Raw genomic sequence first — 20,637 nt, forward strand, 5'->3', positions numbered from 1 at the left:
GGCTGAAGCTGGCTGGAGCTCACGGGCGCGAAGCTGCTGCAGCCGCCGCTCGTGCTGACAGCTGACTGAGGGAGATGCTTTGGTTGGGCTTAGGCAATGAAGAAAGGAGTTGGTTAAGTTTAGTAAAAAGACCAGGTAGAGGCTAGACAAGCTAGAAGCATAATGAATGTTATATGTCAATAATATGAAGTATTTGCTTGTTTTGCAGTTAATTATGCACATGATCCGTTTGACCCCAAAAAGGAAAAATGGATCATTGCGCACTGCACAGCCTCCGGTTCCTTTCTGATTACGTCCGTCTGTCCGTTCGGAATGGGGGGGTTTCCCCAATAGCCCCGCTATTACGATGAATGGAAGTCTATTTTCGAAAAGGCGGGGTGTAACCGTGTTTCTCACGTGCAGCTATCAAAATGACGCGAACCTGTTCTATAAACCACTCTTATGTTAATAAGTCAAGGTAAATAAAGGCTCTAAATAAGGCTGCCAAGGTTAGTCTTTTAGTCCAGTACAGTAATGGCTTAACCTGGTGTTTCTGTTGGTTGTTTTGCTTCCTGTCTCTGCATGGTTCCTGCTCTCTGTGATTGCCTGCCCCACCCCAATTAGTTGCACCTGTGCCTCGTTAGCTGCTCTCCAGGTGTGTATGCTGTCGTTTGTTTGTTTGTTTGCTCATGTTCTCTGTGGATCAGCCTCCTGTGTTGTGGTCATGGTTGAATCCTTTAGTTTCCCACATGTTTATTTTTCTGTTATTCATGCTATGGATTCTTGGCCACCTCTTATCCATTGGAATAACTGCATGTTTTGCTCATCCTGCTATATTACCATGTTCACAGCAGAAATTTTCTCATGGTACTTTTCAAATAGAAAAACCTTATCCTTGTAAAATGATTTACGTTGTCCCAACAAGAGCAGAACTTGACAGTGTCATTTTCAGAAGTAGAATCCACCAATAATGACAGTGTTATTGGGAAATGTTATGCTATTCTTGTTATTGTTATCATATGACAACGATAATGGTTGTCTCTCCCCTCAGGTATCAGCCCTCCAGTGTCCTATTCAACATTTAGCAGGAAGTATAAGAAGAATAGTTTTTGCCAAATGCTTAGATGCTTTTTGCAAAATTTGGCTCATTGTGTCAAAACTCTACACACAAGCAAGATAAGACAACGCTTAAACACCTCACAGCTCTGTCAAAGTGAAACTGTCATTCTAGCAACAAAATGATACACACGTGCACTATTTTGAATCACGTCAAATTCCTGTCTTCAGGTTTTGGGGATGAAACAGGGTCACAGCCTCAGTTTACTGTTTATCCTCTGCACCGACACAAACAAGCTGAGTGTGTCTGTCGAGTTCATGAGAGCACACAGCCTTTGTTTTGAGGGGATCAGAGCTTTCAGCAGAGAGGAGTGGGGGGGTAGGGGTCTTCCTCAGGGAGTCGCTGAACTCTCTGCATCTACAAGAAAGCTTGTACAACTTGTGTTGAGCCTCTCCTGACCTGTTTGTTTCTGCTGAGTGAACTTGCTTTAGCACATTTTTGATCTGTATATTTGAGCGAGAGCTATTTTTTCCTCTGAGAAAACATCTGTTGTCTCGATCTCAATCATGTCAGCTCTGTCTCCAAAAGAACAAAAACAAAAAACAAATCCAAATTGATTCAGATTTCTCCAGGACAAGCCTCTGATCTCCTGTTCAACCCCAGGCTGAAAGCTGTCCTCTTACATGAACCTCCCTCATGAGTTTTAGTTTGGTGTCCTGTCAGCAGTGCTGTTGTGACACTCCCTGTTTTCTGAGTCCATTCAGAGGATCGTGTGCTCTGCATCTGTCCCCCTGTCTGAGCTCAGGATGTAAACAGATGTGAAGTCAGTTGGACCTCTCCCAGTGATGCCCTCAGACATGCTTGCCTTCTTTTAAAAGCAAGTTCACAGTGTCTTCTCACATGGTTGAAGTCCACTACATACAGTACCCTGACATTGATTATCAGAGGTGGCAAAAGTACTCATATTCTGTACTTAAGTAGAAGTACAGATACATGTGTAAAAAACTACTCTGGTAAAAGTAGAAGTACTGATTCAACTCCTTTACTCAAGTAAAAGTAAGAAAGTACAGGCTCTGAAATGTACTTTCAAAGTAAAAGTTTGCCGTTAATGAAACCTACATTATTTGATAATTTTGTTAAACAAAAAAAGTTCAGACAGAATAATCAAGATTGAACTGACCGGCAGTGTTTCCCAACGTTTGGGCCGCCACAGACGCTCACAAAATAATAATAATAATAATTTTTAAACAGCGTTTCATCACCTCTCATCTCTGCCAGTCAGTCCACCTGCCGTCTCTCTCACGTGCCGCATACACACGCGCGCTTACGTACACACAGACAAGGGCACATGGACAGGTTGCGCTTTGCTGCTCGTAAACGGTAAATGCGCTATATTGCGCTGATTGTACTGTGTTGACATCAAAATACGCTGGTACGCTCCGCCTCATTAAACTACTCAAAAAGCTGCAGACATCTGTGAGTGCTGTTCCTCGTACGCTTGTACGATTCTATGTTCTAAAGTACACATAATTGTTTGATCTCGTATTTCGCCAATTTTCAATCAAGTTGTCACCAGCCTTGTTGTCACGGTGCCACACAGATCTGCGCGTAAGCGGTGTGCTTTCGGCCAATCAGAACGCTTCATTTTCACTCAACCACCCACCTTCCCCCGGGCTTTAGGCTTAGGTGAAATGGCAGAGCCGCGCAACACGGACATTTAATCATATAAATGACGGAGCTTGCGAATGTCCATGTCACCGTGTCAGCGGACTGTTTGGTGTGTGTGTGGCTGCATTGTCACTGCTGACTTCCAAGCAGCGCTACACAACAACAACAGTCGCTGCAGCTTCTACTGAGAGCTGGGGTCAGACGTAACGCACGTGAGACAGACACACGGACCGACCGCGCAGATGTCGCGGACATGGTTAAACTTTTCACACTAATGGAAAAAAACTACGGTTGTGTTGTGTGACGGCAGATACAGAACCAGGTTTAAGGTTAGAGAGGGAGAAGGAGCGAGGTGAGCCAGGTGAGGGAGGGAGGGAGGGAGAAGGAGCGAGGTGAGTGAGTGAGGTGGGGGCAGACAGGCAGGTGTAGGTGAGGGTGGGATCAGGGGAGAGGGGCTGGTGATTGAGAAAGGCAGATAAGCTACAGTATTTTATTTTTGACCAAATGTTCTTGTTGTTGACTTATGGATAATGAAATAATTATTGTACTGTGCCATTATAATACAGTGAAATTTTGATATCATGACATGCTTTACAATACTGCAATAAATGTCATGGGCTTGTTATTAAGGTAGCCTAATGTCATATTATGATATTATGACATCCTTAGCAAAGCACAAAGAGTAGAAGAGTAGTTGAATGATATAGTTAATCTACAGTAAAATTGAACGTGGGTGAAGAAATAGAGCATTTTCTAAAAAACATTTTTAAAAATTTTCTCCGGGGGAGGGGGGTGGTACTCATAATAATATTTCAAGGTTGGCAGGTCTGCTGTGATGTTTGATCCTCTGGGTATTTTGACCAAAGCATGTTACAGATATGTCTTTCTGACACCTGGGAACTATTTTAATTTGTGGAAAAGGGGCAGAATATGTCTTCTTTAAGCTTTTACTGGCCATGTATTTTTGTGTGTATTGGATGATTATGTATTTAGTTGACAGTGAATTTAGTTTAATTTAATTCAGAAAAACTAAGAGAACAGCATTCTAAACTGATCCTGTGGTTGAATCAATACCTCCACTTGACGGTGAAATGTCAATACCATTTAACTTTTCTCTCCCTGATTGGAAATAAATTGATACAAAATGACTGAGTTAAACAGTAACTATGACCACAGGTGCCAGAAAAATAAAAACTCAGGTCACGCACTGTCACTTTCTACATTTCTTCATAATGATTGAAAATGTAAATGGCCAAATGGAAAATGAGCTTATTTAGAAACCTGAGTTGAAACAAGACATTCCCTCTACCACACCTATACTTATTACATCTGCATCACCTTAACTGTAGAAGCTCTGCCAATTAAAGTGGCATTAGCTTAATTACTCAGTAAAAATGACTCACCCATTCTTGCTTACTTTGGGCATTTGATCAGCACAGGCAGCTCAGCGGATTAAGGCGGATGATTTGTGAAGACATTTCTTGTTTCCCTCTCTCCCTCTAACTATGAATCTAAATCTCTGACAAAAAAGATATCTGGCCCATTCAGGCTCCCTGAATCTGAGGGTCTTAAAGAATGATTATATTTCATCAGTCTCGAGCATTAAATCAAAACCAACAACTTGACCAACACTGCAGCTCCTATAGTCATCAACTTGTTCCTTCAACTGTTGCCATTACCATTTTGCCACGTGTTTGCCTTAATTCATATATCATGCAGTTTTGAAGGGGAACATCACCAAGTTTCCATTTTCCTCATTCTGTGTTCACACCTCAGATATTTATTTTTCCATCAATCCACTGAATTTGTAAAGAAATCAAAGCTACCATTGCTGAATCCATCCAGATTGTATCATTAGTTTTCTAATCAGCCCATGCAGCCACATGATGCAGCTCCATGTTTGGATGTCTCTTTCCAAAATGCAACTTGAAAAAATAAGTTGACTTCCTGTACAAAATATGTTATGAATTTTCCACTATACTTAGTGGCCATTTGTACCTCATACAACCCCACTTAAAAAAACAAACAAAACACAACTGAACTATCCCTTCAAGTTTTAGAAGAGCTCTAACTGTAAGTCACATGACGTTTTTGGATGCAAAATGGCACCAGGGTTTAGACGTTCTGAGTTTTGATATTGTGTTCCCATCATGTTGAGAACATGAAGATGGGCATCACGTACCCTGGTCTCAGAGTTCCCATTTGAAATTTCAAAATTCCATACTTTTTCTAGACCCTAATTTCCAGACTTCTCGGTAAAAAAAAAAAAAATCTAATAATTTGTGACATTTCAATAAATAGATATGTATCGTGTAAATAAATCATGTATCATTGTAAAACAATCATTGTAGCTAGGTACAGTAGCAAAATAATTAACCCAAATAACGTCATAAGACCAAACCTAGATAAGTATTAAGATAAATAAAATCCCATAGTACAATAGTTTCCATTTTCAATACTTTTCCAGACCTGGAAATGTATGAAACCAAATTCCATACTTTTCCATAATTTTCATACCCGCGTAGGAACCTTGTGGTCTGTTCAGGTGAAACTCTCATCTCCTGTTTCACACTGCAGATCACATCACCATATACCTTATTGTAGGTAAAATCCAAATTAAACTGGTGCCACTCATATTTTAATCTTAAAGCAGATAACAGCGGCACGGCCGTTTCGGCTAATGCTGTGTTCAAGGCAGGCTTTTGAAACCGTAAGTTACAGCTTCAAGTCACAACTACGACTTGGTAGCGTTCCAGGTAACCCGTAGCTCGTGTTTTTACCGTCCTGTTGTCTGTGAAAGTTCCCTATAACGGACACTCGTAACTTCCGACCCGTGAACTCGTACCAGATCGAACTGTATGACTTCACAGGAAGGAAAAACACAAAGTACGAGTTTCCTTGAATGCACCATGAGTTAGCAGCCCCCGCCCTTGTCAGGCATCAATTGGTCCTCGTGCTACGTCACCACATTCACGCGCATCCCTTGGCTGCACACACAGCCCTTCATGCCGTTCTCTCTCCTCATTGGATAACACTTGTATCCCACAAGGAAAATTTTCTCCTCGGGTTACAGCAGAGCAGAGTGACGGAGAGACTCATGTTTAGGCTGAAATACTTCATGTAAGTGATTGCTGACGGAAAATAGGACTATTTAGGACTTATATTAACAAAAACATTCCACTGATATCTGCTTTAACTGTGTGGAACTTGGGATGTAGGGTCGAGGAGGTATAAAGTCTACTTGCACATTAATGGAAAGAGATGTGGGTAACATTTTCTCTTGGAGTAAAATGATGAGAGGGAATCAACCTGATAAAAGACACTTTTTAAAAATGGCTTTCTAGATCCACATAGAAATGATGAGTGCTCCTGCAACCTTCACATGGTGTCTACTCATTATTTGTTTGAACAAGCACGGCGCTCAACACCTCTGGTCGACTCTACAGCGCTAATTCTGCATACCTTAACAAAATAAGCTCCCTCTTGCCAATTAAAAGCACATTAGCCTAATCACCCAGTGAAAACTACTCATCCATTATTGCTCACTTTGTAAATTTTATCGGTGCATTTCACCAGAGAAATGGCTCTGCTGCACTGTGAGGGCCCTGTAGGTCATTAGCGAGTCTGCGTGAGTAGTAATAGAGATGGAAGAAATTGTGTTGACAAATCAAATCACGCACGCCGATAACTGGGAATTACGAGCGATCAGATCTGTGTCTCTTTCTAAATCGGGGTAATTAGTGTGACTGCTGAAGCAGTCACACTATTGTTCTTCTGTTTGGCCATTTTCTTCCGCCTTTTTACGGTCTTCTTCTAGTCCTTCATACTTTGTGCTATTTCAACAATTCATATATCAAAACGTGCAGCTTCTTTTGAACTTTATCGGCATTACTTTTCTCTTTTTAACTATTTATACTTTTTCAAATATTTAACTTTTTCTGATTTTTTTCAGCTTTATAATGTGTGTGTATTGCGTCTAACGAGCAGAGCCAGAGTGGTGTCAGAGTGGAGAGAGGCAAAAAAACATTCTAGAGTTTTTCTGGCTAAACTGTCAGCATGGCCACAAATTAAACTCTAGACAAATTATTTTCTCCAGTTTTGTAGCCACACATTGTCTTCTGGCTAAAATTCTGGTCAAAAAAATGCAAAGAGACTTAGATAATAATTTTAAATATTTTTAAATGCAGCCAGGGAGCTCTCTGCTCTCATTAAGCCTCAATGCATTTTTTTCACATCAGCAGGAGAAGGAGCTCAACTTTGTAACTTGCTGTTAAGTGCTTTTTAATTCATTTGAATTCACCAAAAAATTAGTCACAGGTCACAAAAAAGTCCTCTTCCTTACTTGGTGTGGCTAATTTATATTAATTTATTTTGTTTTAAGCATCATTGAAAAATCTCACATTCATCAAAGTCTCAACCTCTCTTCTTGACAACTCCTCTGTAGTGTAGGGGTTAGGGTAACTGCCTGCCAACCCTAAGGTCACTGGTTCGAATCCAAGGGAAGAATTCTTGTTATGTTATGTTGAATTCTGCTCTCCTCCCCCGCCTTCAATTGGTTACAGGTGTTTGTTATCTCCTTGATTACTCGTACAAGTTTTGCAGCACATCATCACATTACAATGAATGACAACAGTCCTTGAAAGCAGTGTGCTCTCTGTAGCCGAGTGGCAGAGTAAAGGTTTAGTGATCATATGGTCACGGGTTCGATTCCTGCCTCAGTCATTTCACATCATTGCTTGACTTTTGATTCCAATTATTCAGCTGTCATTGGACAGTCTTTGATTCCTCATAGTATAAAGCTCATTGTAACTCAGGTTCTCTGTGGGCCATATGGTTAGTGTGTTAGGTGTTGTGCTATTTCAAACAATTCATATATCAAAACGTGCAGCTTTTTTTTGAACTTTATCGGCGTTACTTTTCTCTTTTTAAACTATTTTATACTTTTTAAAAAATATTTAAACTTTTTCTGCAAATTAAACTCTAGACAATTATTTTCTCCAGTTTTGTAGCCACACTTGTCTTCTGGCTAAAATTCTGGTCAAAAATGCAAAGAGACTTAGATAATAATTTTAAATATTTTTTAAATGCAGCCAGGGAGCTCTCTGCTCTCATTCAGCCCAATGCTGAAAATCTCCACAACACTGTCTGAAACATGCTTATGTCTGTGCTCTCTGTGGCGAAGTGGCAGAGTAAAGGTTTTATTGATCATGAGGTCATGGGTTCGATTCCTTACTTTTTTTTTTAAGCAGAAGCCAGTGATCCTCTTATCAAAGGTTTTCTTTACCCCTCACATACTGTCTCTGTCTGTAGCCTAGTGGTTAGCTTGCTGGTCTGGAGACCTGAAGGTTGCTGGTTCAATTCTTGCCTCAACAACAATTATAGTGAATTATTTTCCCAGTTGTCCTCTGTTGACTTCTGATAACTTGCTTCATGTTGAAACTGCTGCTCTCAGCCTGAAATTCACAGAAATTTTCATTCTAAGTCATTCAAGCTTGACTCTCAAGCTTTCTTGATGTTGACAGTGTGCAGATCATTAACAGACAACAGTCTCTGCAACTGTGTGTGCACCGTGGCCTAGAGGCAGAGTGGAAGTCTAATGACCATGAGGTTGTGGGTTCGATTCCGACCTTGGTCAAACATTTGTATGGTGATCACTGCTTGCACTATTTGCTAATTCGGCAACAGCGTTCAGTTGCTATCAGCAGTCACACCATTTCCATTCTTGGAAATGCTTTTTCTAGTTTTGTTTAAAGTTGTGTGTGGGAGGTGGGGGGTAGGGGAGGGGTTGGTCTGCGTTGGAAGCAAGATCAGATATGAAGTTTACAGTAATTGTTGGCATGCAGCAGAGGGACAGATACTGTATGTGACCTCATCATTCTGTCTTCTGCCACTGATGAAGTCTTGATATAAAGTGGACCACTTTGTGTGACTTATTTCAGTCTAATTCTCCAGACTGTGCTACCACAAACACACACAAATTAAATCATTGGCAATAAAAATAGCCATCTCTCTAGCGAGCCCAGGTGCCATTTGGTCCTTTGATTTTGTATTTTGCAGTTTTCGTCCAGTTATATTTCAAATCCAGAACTCCAACAGGTTCTATATAATTACACCACATTGACCGACTTTTAAGGTGATCAGGGTATTTTTGAGGTCTGATATTATCTAGTTTTTGGATGACTCATGGCACCTTTTGACAACACAATTAGTGGAGATTATGGAGATTTTCAATTTTAACGACTGAAGTGCAGTTGCTAAACCCAGAGGAGTTCACGAGAAAAGAGCCTTGTCTGCAGGCACAGAAACAGGGAAAGGATTGAACCATGGCAGTGGCTGAACTTTCAAATTAAAATACCTATAACGCTGCCCAATCTGTATTGACACCATTGCACTAAGTGTTCTCTTTTAATCTGCTTGCACTATTTTTTTTTAGCATCTACCGTTGCACCTCTGTATATGTAAATATTTATATATCATCCACCCGCTGTACTTCTGCATATTTATATCATGTTATTTGATCTAATATTTCATATGAACCAAAAAGAGAGAGAGAGAGAGATAAATTTGATTTTTCACCACATCTTTATTAAGTCTGTGCGAGTTCAAACCATTTCCTGCATCCTGCATCTCTCTATAATAATTAAAATCAATCAGGATCCTTGTTTTTTACATTTTACTCAATAACAACACAATGTCACAGTTCACACTGTCCTCCACCTTCCTCTTCCTGCTCACGTACACAGCCATCTTTGACTGACCCAGAATACAGTTCATCATCTGGCATTTGTCCTTGTGAGTCTTTTTATATCTAAAACCAAGAATGAAGTTACTGAGAGAAAAAAATCTCTCCTGCCTTCCTGAACAAACAGTTCAACATGTTAAAAAGAGGAACAAGACAAGGACACTCGGTAAACCAATGAAAAACAGTCTCTACTGCCCCACAAAATGGACAGGTGTTTGGGACAGCAGAGTTCAAAGCATTCACAGCTAAAATCCCATGTATGAGTCTCCACTGGAGGTCTGCCACCGTCTTAGAGAGTTTATAAAGACTCCTCCATAGAGAGAGAGAGAGATTGTAATTTAACAGTGGCAGAATGAAAACAATCACAACTTTCATTCATGACTTCAACAATAAAATCAAGATTCAGAAGAGATGTTATGATATTTTGGCCAAATTGCTCACCACTAATTCCTGGTATGAAGAACAACACAGCTACAACTAATAAAACTGATACCGGATGTGTTTTATCTGGAATAATGTCAATGAAAATGAAAATCTCCAGCCAAATTTGAGCTGTAACATTGCAGTCATGTGGTGTGAGTCTTGGCTCCGTTAGGAAACCATTGAGCAGACTAACCTCTGGTTTTAGTGGCCTGAACACCCACGCAGTGTTGTGTTGTGTTGTGCTGTGTGGCTGATCAGACTTCCACTGAGGCCGAGGCTGTACGGAGCTGTGCTGTGACTGTGCACCATAGATATAAATACAATGTACGGTCTGTTCCCCAAAGACACTTTGACATGTCACAGTGGGAGAGGTGGAGGTGTGAACAATGAAATTAATTATGACTGAACTCTATGCTTAGACTTCTGTCAGACTTGACCCTGACTTGCTGTGATGTCGTGCCAATGGAATAATGAGAATTTTAAGTGTAAAAAAAAATGTCATTATGATTATGGAAATTTCAAAACCTTATACAGTATAATAGGAAATCTGAATGTTGAGTATTAAAGAGACCCCGAGGAGTTTGCTTTTGGTTATAAAAGAGTCTCTTATTAATGTGGATGAATCTACGTTACCCACACTTGTTAATGGGTCCATTTTCGATAAATATATCGTTTTGTCTTTATAGTTATTTTGATATTATTATTTAGTGGTCGACTCGCCCAGCATTTCCTAGTTTCGGTTTCGCGGAGTCGTGGACGCTGCCCAGCGGGTCATGGGAATAATGCCGCCGGATCGCTAGTTGGCATTGTTTATGGTCGGAACTACAACTGATCGTCTTCCAACCTCCGACTTTCATTCTTGATTAATGAAAACATTCTTGGAAAATGCTTTCGCTTTCGTCCGTCTTGCGCCGGCCCAAGAATGTCACCGTGAGCGCAGAGGCTCATGAGAAATGTAGTGTGAAAACCCTTTGTTTTCCGAAACTCCTCATAGTCATTTTAATGTGTAGAACTGAATGTACTAGTGTGTATATATTAAGTTGTTCTGTGGCTTCTTGTTGAAAGATGTTGTGTTGTGCTACCTCAGCCTGGATCACCCGATTCATCCTGATCCTGATCTCAAACAAGCCTGTTGTCTGCTGTGGAAAACAAGGTGGAAGTTGTCCTGCCCTGTCCTGTGCAACAAAACAAAACAGAAAAATGAAGAAAAAAAACGAAACGATTTTCTATCAAACTCAGTGTGTACTGTGTACACAGAGGAGTCTGGGGAATAAGTGAAAACACCTGCCTGTGTGGGTACAGAGGGGGTCACAGGGCTTCATAGACAAACTTCCTCTAAAACAACCAGTGAATGCACCTCAAACAAACACATTTGAACATTAATATTATTCATCAGAAATACCAGGCCTGATGTGGAGGGATGGTAAAGGTCGAGCAGGTTGTTCACTAATCAGAAAGTCATTTGCTTGATTCTTGGTTCTTCCAGTCCAAATGTCAAAGTGTCATTGGGCAAGATAGAGAACTTTAAATTCCTCTGATGTATCATCAATGTGTGCGTGACATAAAAACTATGAATGCACACCAAAAGCACTGTGTGAATTGGTGTATTTAACTCCAGTCCATGCACATTTAGATGTCAGGATTTTGATGCTAAAGTGTACTTATTTTGGTGATGGTGTTTGTAGCAGATGTGCTAGAGACTGTTTCTTCAGAGGAGAGACGCAACATGTGTGAAGGGGGGAGTTGAAAGGGCGTAAAAGTGAGGGTGGGCATCTGAAGGCTGAGCTCTTTCATGAATGTTTCCCTGGCCTAATAACATTGAGCGCAGGCTGGATGATTCCACAAATATCTCTGCTGCAGTTCCTCCAAATCCATCAATTTGGCTGTCTGAATACATTATTGTATCCCTGTTGTGTTGCAGGTTTTGATCTTCATGCGACTGAGTGTTTCCTCAGTGGATGTGAGGGTCTAAGGTCAGAGGATGTTGTTATGATGCGATGTAGAGCCCTTTGAGACAAAATGTTTGGAAAAAAGGGCTATACAAATAAAATTGCCTTGCCTTGCCTCACTCTTATATTTGTGAGAGTGAAAACAAACTAAGTGGTGAGGCTGCAACCAGGTGGACACTCTTTAAGGACAATGGAGAACCCATGACGGCCGTACTTCCTCTTCGAGTTTTTTTTTATTTTGCACTGCAGTCATCAAACTACTTAAACTTGTATTGATGCAGCCTTGGTTAAGCTGCTTCTTTTTCTGTCTTTCTGTGTTTGCCTGCTGGTTTATATAGGCCTATCTCTTTGAAATGGCTGATTAAAAAAAATTGAAGAAAAAGAAAGACGATTAATGCTGTTCTTTTTCTTAATAAACTGCTGGCATTATCTTCCGCTGAATTCAGGCTAAATGAGAATAATGCCTTCACTACACCAACACTAACTGGAAAACAAGCTGAAAAGTCTTTGGAGCTATACGAATTACTCAGAACACTGATGAAAGCAGTGTGCTGGATAAATGTATAAACAACCATAAAAAGCAGCCACACATCGCTGCACAGCCAAGTGGTTATTAGCCTCTGGGAAATAGAGGGCTTTGATCCACAGGAGAGCGATGAAATGTCTCTGAACGTGGCAAAAAAGCCTGCCTCTGATTGTTACTTAGTGAGTCTAAAAGCACAAAGTACTGATAAACTGATGAGTGTAAAACTGTGTGATAACTCGGGGGAGAACGACCCTAATTAGCATGTTGATAGGATGGTGTTTGATCCAGGCACAGATCTGGATATTTGCTCAACCGGTCAGTCTGAGCAAACAGTGGAGAGAGATTGAAGTTAGTGTTGTTGTGAATGTAATGCAAAGGAAAGAAAAAAAAGTGGCTCAATTTGGTTTAGATTCAACAATGATACATTAAAACTGGAGACAAACAAATGAAAAAAATATGGACAGCCTTTCTTACATCTTCTTCTCAATAGGAAACCTTCTATACAAGCATACTAAATGCACTAAAATACCACAAAGGAAGGTGATATGACTTCAAAACAATATGTTGATTGCTTCAAACTTTTTCAGCCAATTACAATTAATTTAATTCTTCAATCATCTACTTTGTCGCATCAGTCTTTTTCTCTTTTTAACCATGATTTAACAAATATGTGATGTCACTATTGGTCATGCTGAATTAACTGGTAGTCTGGGAGTTGTGACTGGTGAAGCTCAATCAGATGGCATTGTTTCAAAAAGGTTTCTGCCCATCCTAAAAAAAAAAAACACAGCCCTAGGTTTCTGCCCATCCTAAAAAAAAAAAACACAGCCCTAGAGTTTTCAAACTAAAACATGGTCAGCAGCAATGTGCCCATCTGGAAAAGGTGTGTATGATAGGACTGGTGTAAACAGTTATGCCTATTAAAGTAGAGGTTTGTTCGTTGCAGTTTGCAAACACAATAGCCTATTCTGTAACACTTAATTTCACGCCCATCTCTATAACGCATTATAACCATACTAATGAGTTATAATGCAGTTGCAGTTATAGCACTGTATAACTACAGTTAAACACTCATAAATGATCATAATGCTTTATAACAATAATCATAACACACCATAGAGCATTTTATAATGACTTATAAGGTCAAATATTATAATAGAGTTATAATACTCTATAATGTGTTATGCTTATTGTTATAAAGCGTTATTATAATTTATGATTTTATTATTTATTATAATTTCTCCACTTCTGCCTTCAAAGTTCTCGTTTGAATATTTGCTACTACCGCAAAGACAGCCACTGGACGCCATCTAGAAAATACAGTCCGAGTAAAGTGCTGGAGCGTTGGGCCCATACCCGACGGGCAATGGGAGCCTCAAGGGCTCAAGGATAAAAAGGCTTGCCTTGGGCCCAGCTGGAGTTTGATAGCTTCCAGTTGCTATCTTGGTGGTAGTTTTTATGCAGGCCCACAGCGCCACCTTTACAGTCCAGTCCTAACTACACCAAAATATAAAATCATCAAGTGATGATCAAACAGGATTGATTTTGTATAAATCTATGTTGATTTGTTATTCAGGAAAATTCAACAGACTCTACCTTTAAAACTAAAGCATTGTTGTGAATGTTTACACTTGTGCCATTCATATCAATCGTGATATGATTGCGCATTAACATTAGTTGGAGGGGATGGAGAAAAGTACTTAGCAATATGAATCCCAGCCTGAATGTGACATGTAATATCTTCTTAAATAGCTATATGACAGAATAAGTTGAGGCTACTGTCTGTGGCTGGTGGGCTAGCAGCTCAGGGTAAACTGAGGTAAGATACCCACGCCTCATTTACTCAGAAGCACCTATTCTGAGAAGGAGGAAATGATTAATTTAATAGTTGGCCACTTGTTGGCAGCAGACCAAGCTGAACATAATATATTATAATATTAACATATCAAAATGTAAGTTGGCATGTGATCAAACAGTTACCTATTTAGTTAACAGTTAACAATAGTTACAATAACAGTTACAATAAAGACGGCCCAGCTGGCTTTCTCTGGGACTAGGCATACTAATCCAGTGACCAGTGGTTGAACGAAGGATCAGGTATCGAGAACACGCCATCACCACATCCAATCTCATTTATATTTACCATGTCCTCTCCAGTTGTCTCCAGTTGCTGCCTGTTATTCCCTGAAAGTCTTCCCCTCCTTAGAGTAAGTGCCCAGCAAAGCCTTTTTCATTCTGTCTAAATAATCCATAAACCTTTTAGACCAGTGAAGACTGAGGGTTGATTCATTGGACCATTAGCGTCTACTCAAGCATCAGGAACTTGATCATGAATGTATTAGTCCCAGATATGCTGGCTCTCTCAGACACATGGCTTAAGAGCAGTATAAGTGACTCAGAGATGGCCTTAAATGATTTTAACCTCTTTAGAATCGACAGAATTTGTCAAGGTGTTGGGTGGTCCTTAATGTCTAATCCAGTCTTTCCTATTCTATTGTTCACGCTATTGCTGTAACAAAATGTTTCAAATTCGCTGCCTCCAAGGTAAATTGTGGGTCCAACAATTCCATTGTTGTCATTTGAATTTACAGACCTCCTTCAGCTGATGCTAGCTCTATTGATTATTTGGCAGGAGTGACTCTCTCGGTGTACTAAGTCGGAAATGATAGTCTTGGGAGATTTTAACATTGATTGGCTGACTAATGCTTCTGATTATTTAAAGCCCCTCAATTTATCTCAATTGATCAATGAACCCACCAGGCCTAATCAAAAGAAGCATTTAAGATCCACTCTAATTGATTTAATTCTCTAAGAGGAGTGGCAAAATCACTGCGAGTGGTGTTTTCGATTTAGGGATTAGTGATCATTGTCCTGTTGCATATATTAGGAAGAGGAACACACACATGGAGAGCACTCATCACTTATTCTAGTTAAGAGTAGGGGATCAGCCCTCTATGATAGTGACATTTATCTTACATCTGAAATCCCTTGTGTTAAATTTGCTTTATTTATATATATTCACAAACAAACTCCTGTTCCATTTTTAGAATGGACAAACCTTTTAAAAAAAAAAAAGCCTGAAAAGGGGATCTAGTCCAGTATTATCATCCGTATAAAGCTTTGGCCCTCACTAGACAGACTAGAGAAGTGTCCCACTGGGCTTCATTTAGGGAGATTAGAATCAAATCTTTCTTGTCAAGTCTCTTGTGAGAAAAAGCTAAATCTGACTATTACTGGAGTTTGGTTTCTCAGCTCTTATTCAGACCCTGCACAATGAAGGGTGGGAAAATCGAATCTCTGCACCACGCTGCCTCTTTACCTATGTTGAGTCTGGTGATTGTTAAGTATTCTGTATAATCAGTGAGCTCTGATTTTAAAAATACATTTTGCACCACATGGTCAACTTTGAAAATGAAAACAGTGGACCCCCTCCTTCTACCTTTGACCATGTTCTTTTTTTTAAAGTATATTTTTGGGCTTTTTCGCCTTTAATGATAGTATAGTTGAGAGAGAGACAGGGAATGGGAGGCAGAGAGAGGGGAAATGACATGTAGCAAAGAGCCACCTGAGTTGAGATTCGATACAGGGCTGGCTTCAGATTTCTCTTGACCCTGTCTCTCAGTATGTTTGTAATGGTTGAATCCGTCTTTCATCTTCCTGCTGCAAATAGCTAATTTTATTAGAAATATCACTGTTACAAAGACTCCACTTATTCTGGATCAGAACTTATAATTTAGTATAGACAAACATGATTACATCACCCGACATGCTGCCACAGGAGGTAACTTGAATAGAGATAATGTTTGCCCGACAAACCACTAATTGATTGATCGATTGATTGTATTGATAGTATTATTATAATATTGTTTTCTTTTGTTATGTATTAACAAATCATGTAATTTGATGTATAATAGTCAGACCCCAGTAGCTGCGGCATGCTGCAGCTAATGGGGATCCCAATAAACAAAGCAAATTAATCTTCTGTTTTTACTAATATTGTGTCATGGTCTGTGTCCCAAGTAGGTTCCCGTGGCAAAAAAACGAAGGGCTACACACACAGTTTGTCCGACAGTGAGCTCACAGCTTCTTCGAGTGGCATTCTTGACACTCGGCTCAACAAGTGAGCAAATGTACGGTATTCCCTCGGATGAAAATCTATATCGCTATAGAGAATTTCATCAGGAAATGCCAGCGGATCAGCGCGATCTCAAAGACGCCACTCACGTCGCAGTGCTGCCCGAATCATATCGCTCCCAGGTCCACCGGGTTCTCAATAAATGGTGACGCCATCTCCGAATGACTTACACAGTGAAACAGCAGCGCTTTTATAGCTGACTTTAAGCTGAAACTCTGAGATAAGCATAAGTTACCATGGTGATCTAGCCGCGTTAAAAGAGAGCCACCTTCGTAGTACAGGAGAGCCTGGCTTTAGATTCAACATACCTCGCTAACCAACTAAACTGGCTTTGCAGTACACCCCTCAGGAAACATTTGTACAGCATCATTTCTTCCATCACTTCACAGATGTGAATGAAATTGTCAGTGACTTCTTCAAAGATGACTGCCATCTTTGAATGAGTCTGACACAGTCAGCCACCTCATGCTTTATGCTTTTCTTAATGTTTCAATTGATTAGCTGTGGAAAACAATTTATAACACATGTTAACTGAATTTATATTGTTCTCTAAAGCTAAATGGTAGAAACAAAACTTGTATTTCACTCCACAAAGAAAAAATATTACAGTATCCAATACCTCAATATTTGAATGGATGGCAAATTTATATTCATGAATCATGTAGACAGTGTGGTCAAGAAATTAGAAATAACTTCCCTGTAGGAAAAAGGATTATCACATCATTTTTCTTTGTTATTATGAATTATGGTGTTGGTGTTGTTATCTATGGGAATGCCTCTGCCTCCACTAAACCTAGAGATGCTGTTTATCATTCTGTCCTCAGGTTTAATGCTGGTTATGTTCACAGTATTCATCATTATAATCCTGAATAAAAAGGTGGACAGTCCTCTCTGTCGGAAAGAAATGGTAGGTATGTGCATTTGTTTTTCTACAAAGCCATTAAGTCCTCTTTTATCACATGTGTACTCAATGCTCTGTGCCATGTCAAAGTCACTGGAGGTCCCACAACTCTGTACTGACCACCTTTCCACCACCTGGAACTCTTACCAAAGCAGCCCAATAATCAGTTCTTTGGTATTTTACAGTAAATTCCATGATCCCAAACCATCCCGCTTATGTTTTAATTTTGTGTCTTGTGACCATCACCCATGGTGGCAAGCCGCCCCCCGAGCCCAGGACCTCACTACAGCTGCCCTCCTACTCGTCGTGGCATAGCCCTTGAGGCTTCTTTTGTCTGTGTCGGTGGCCTGACACTCCAGCGTTTCATTTGGACTGTATTTCCTTTTCTTTGGGTAGAAGAAAGCCCATAGGTGATGATTAAGTAAGATTTCTTGGAGTTTGAGACATCTCACAAGACTCTATAAACATCAATGAAATATAGTTTTTTTTCTTGAATAATCAAGATTTATGTCACTTAAGTCTTGTATTACACTATTAATCATATTTTAGCTATATTGATTGGAACATAATTATGATCAGGATTGATTATTTAAAAACAGAAATTGTCTGTAACTGATTTAAATGCTCATACTCTACATACTAAAACTAAAACAAAAGGTTAACATGATACAAGAGTTAAATGAGGACATGACCAAGTCATACCTGGCCACTTGACATGAAGTGGCCTCCACAGCTGGGAGTATGACATATGTGAAGTGATGGTCTGTGGTGGAGGGCCACTGGGAAGGACCAGCTTGTGAAAACACACATCTCCAGGCCAAGTACAAATTCCACTTCGGGTACTTGATGACACTGAACTGGCACTTAGACAGCCAGAGCAAACATGTGGGCCCCAGGCAGCTGCTGTGTCCCAATTCAAGGGCCACACCCATGGGCTTAGCCTTCTGGAAACACTAATGATGGAGTGGTTGTGTCTAAATTGCTTCCCTAATTAATCCCCCCCAAAAACTGGTCACCCTGAGTAAACAGTATGATGAAGCTGATTATCACCTGACTGTTAACTAAGGGGGTCCCATCCATCTGTGAGGAGTGCTTAATTAAAAGCAACATCATCAGAACCATGAGTGAAGCATTTAATCAAATGAGATGAAATGGTTGAATTAGCAGATAGCGATAGTGAATAGGTCCAAATGTGACTTTTTGTTTTGAATGTAGATGATGATGACGGACATGAAAAATGTACTTTACCCAAAATTCATATAACTACAGTGACAGCTGACTTTATTTTGACATAGATCAAAGTCTGTTTTTGTAAAAAACCAACCGAGGAGTTTTAGGGGCCTGAAAACAGAGACTTCTGGAAACTTCTGTTTTAGTTTGAAAACCACAGGCTGTGGTAACGACTATATAGAGGCTAATGGTCATGATGAGATCTGTCTGATCCAGGGATGGAAAGAGAAAGAGAAAAGTAGACTGTGGAATCCCTCTCTCTGAATCACTCTTTGGCCTCTCTGGTACTATTTGGGTTCAGTTGATCTGGGAAATTATTGGGCATTTAAAAGGACTACGGAAAAAAAGGATTAAAAGTCCCTTCCATATATTGTCTTTATCTCAATTCCAAAAAAATATAGATAACATTTGTGATTATTGTTTGCAAAACACATCTAACCATAAAGCATCATTCAGTCTTGTGATAAAGTTATAATTTGTGTAACATAATATGACTATAATAAAGACAATGTTCAATTAATGTTTAATGTACTATTGGAAGCGTTTATTGCAGCCACTATGAAATAGAAGCTCCCAAAACAGGAGCAAAATGCTCACAGTTTTAGTCACTGATTTGGGATATTTATATATACACGTCAATGGACTTGCACTTATATTACATGTCAATGCTGCCATGTGTTTCTGACAGTCTCTAGTGCTACATTATTTGATCAGGTGACTGATCTGCTACTGTTCCAGAAAAGGTCCTATGGCCCAGGGGGAGAGATGTCATGCCAGCCATGGTCCAGGACCCTGTAACCCAACTGTTGGAGGAGAACAGTGTGAATCTTCTGGGGACATGAGAGTGGCAGCTTTATAAATGATGGACACTCGAATGAATGGAGTCTGACAAATACACTGGACAAGACACGCCAGTGAAGCCCCGGTTTGTGTGTGGTCCCATATATCCATCGTCGACAATACAAAAACTTTGCTTTGCCCATCTGATGAATGTTCCTAATTTGATTTCTGTTCAGTTGATCAACCACACAACAGCTCTGAGCCTAGGCACTGTTGCATGTTCTGCACAGAGATCACTTTTTTTGTGTAATAGTCGGGCTGGGGTAGTAGGTGTGGGTCAATAATGGTACTCAAGACACCAGTTTCTTTGGAAGTGGGTTCCAACAAATGACAAACCAGCGACATGTCTGATAGAAGCATGGGGAACTTTCTATTTTTACAGAAAAGACACTTTCCCATTCTAACCAGCTGCGGTCTTTAACTATATCTAAATATGCAGTTAGATATGTGATAATCACAGTGATTATGAAATGACACTATATAAGACACCAGTGTCTTTTCCCTGGGAGTTTCAGGTAGGATAAATATATGGTTTACATTACATCATTCATAGCTGTTGATATTATACAGTCCAGACTTGTCCTCTGGATGCAGTTCTAATGAAGTCAATGACACTGATGATGACTGTGTTGATGAAGAGTGATAAACTGATGAGCCCAGTGATCATGAAGAGTCATCTGTGGAGTTTGCCTTCTGCTTCAGACAGATCCAGCTCTGATCTGGGGCCGTATTCACAAAGAATCTTAGGGTTAAAAGTAGCTCCTAAGGGCCGAATTTAGGAGCAACTCCTAAAAAAAGTGGGTGAGTCAGTCTTAAATTTAGGACTCCTAGTTTTTTAAAATAAGAGTAATTCACAAAGTATTTTAGGCCTAAAAGTAGCTCCTAAGTCTGGGAGAGCTTAAAAGTCCTCTCGAGGACTCCTAACTCAGTAAGACCTATTCACAAAGAATCGGAAATGGCTGCAGCCAGGCGGATTGTTTTGGAGGAAATGGAGGACTGTGAATTGCTGAAAAGATATCGGCTGAATCGTGAGGGTATAGGTATTGTGGTTGAATTAGTGCGGGATGCAATAACGTCCCCAACTAATAGAAATAACCCGATCAGTGCAGAAATTAAATGTTTGGCAACTCTCAGATATTTAGCAACAGGGAAAATGCAACTTTGCAACGCGGACAATTTAGGAATAT

Source organism: Trachurus japonicus, chromosome 10 (assembly GCF_045865225.1).
Source record: "Trachurus japonicus isolate A0001 chromosome 10, Traja_1.0".
In the NCBI taxonomy this organism is placed as follows: domain Eukaryota; kingdom Metazoa; phylum Chordata; class Actinopteri; order Carangiformes; family Carangidae; genus Trachurus; species Trachurus japonicus.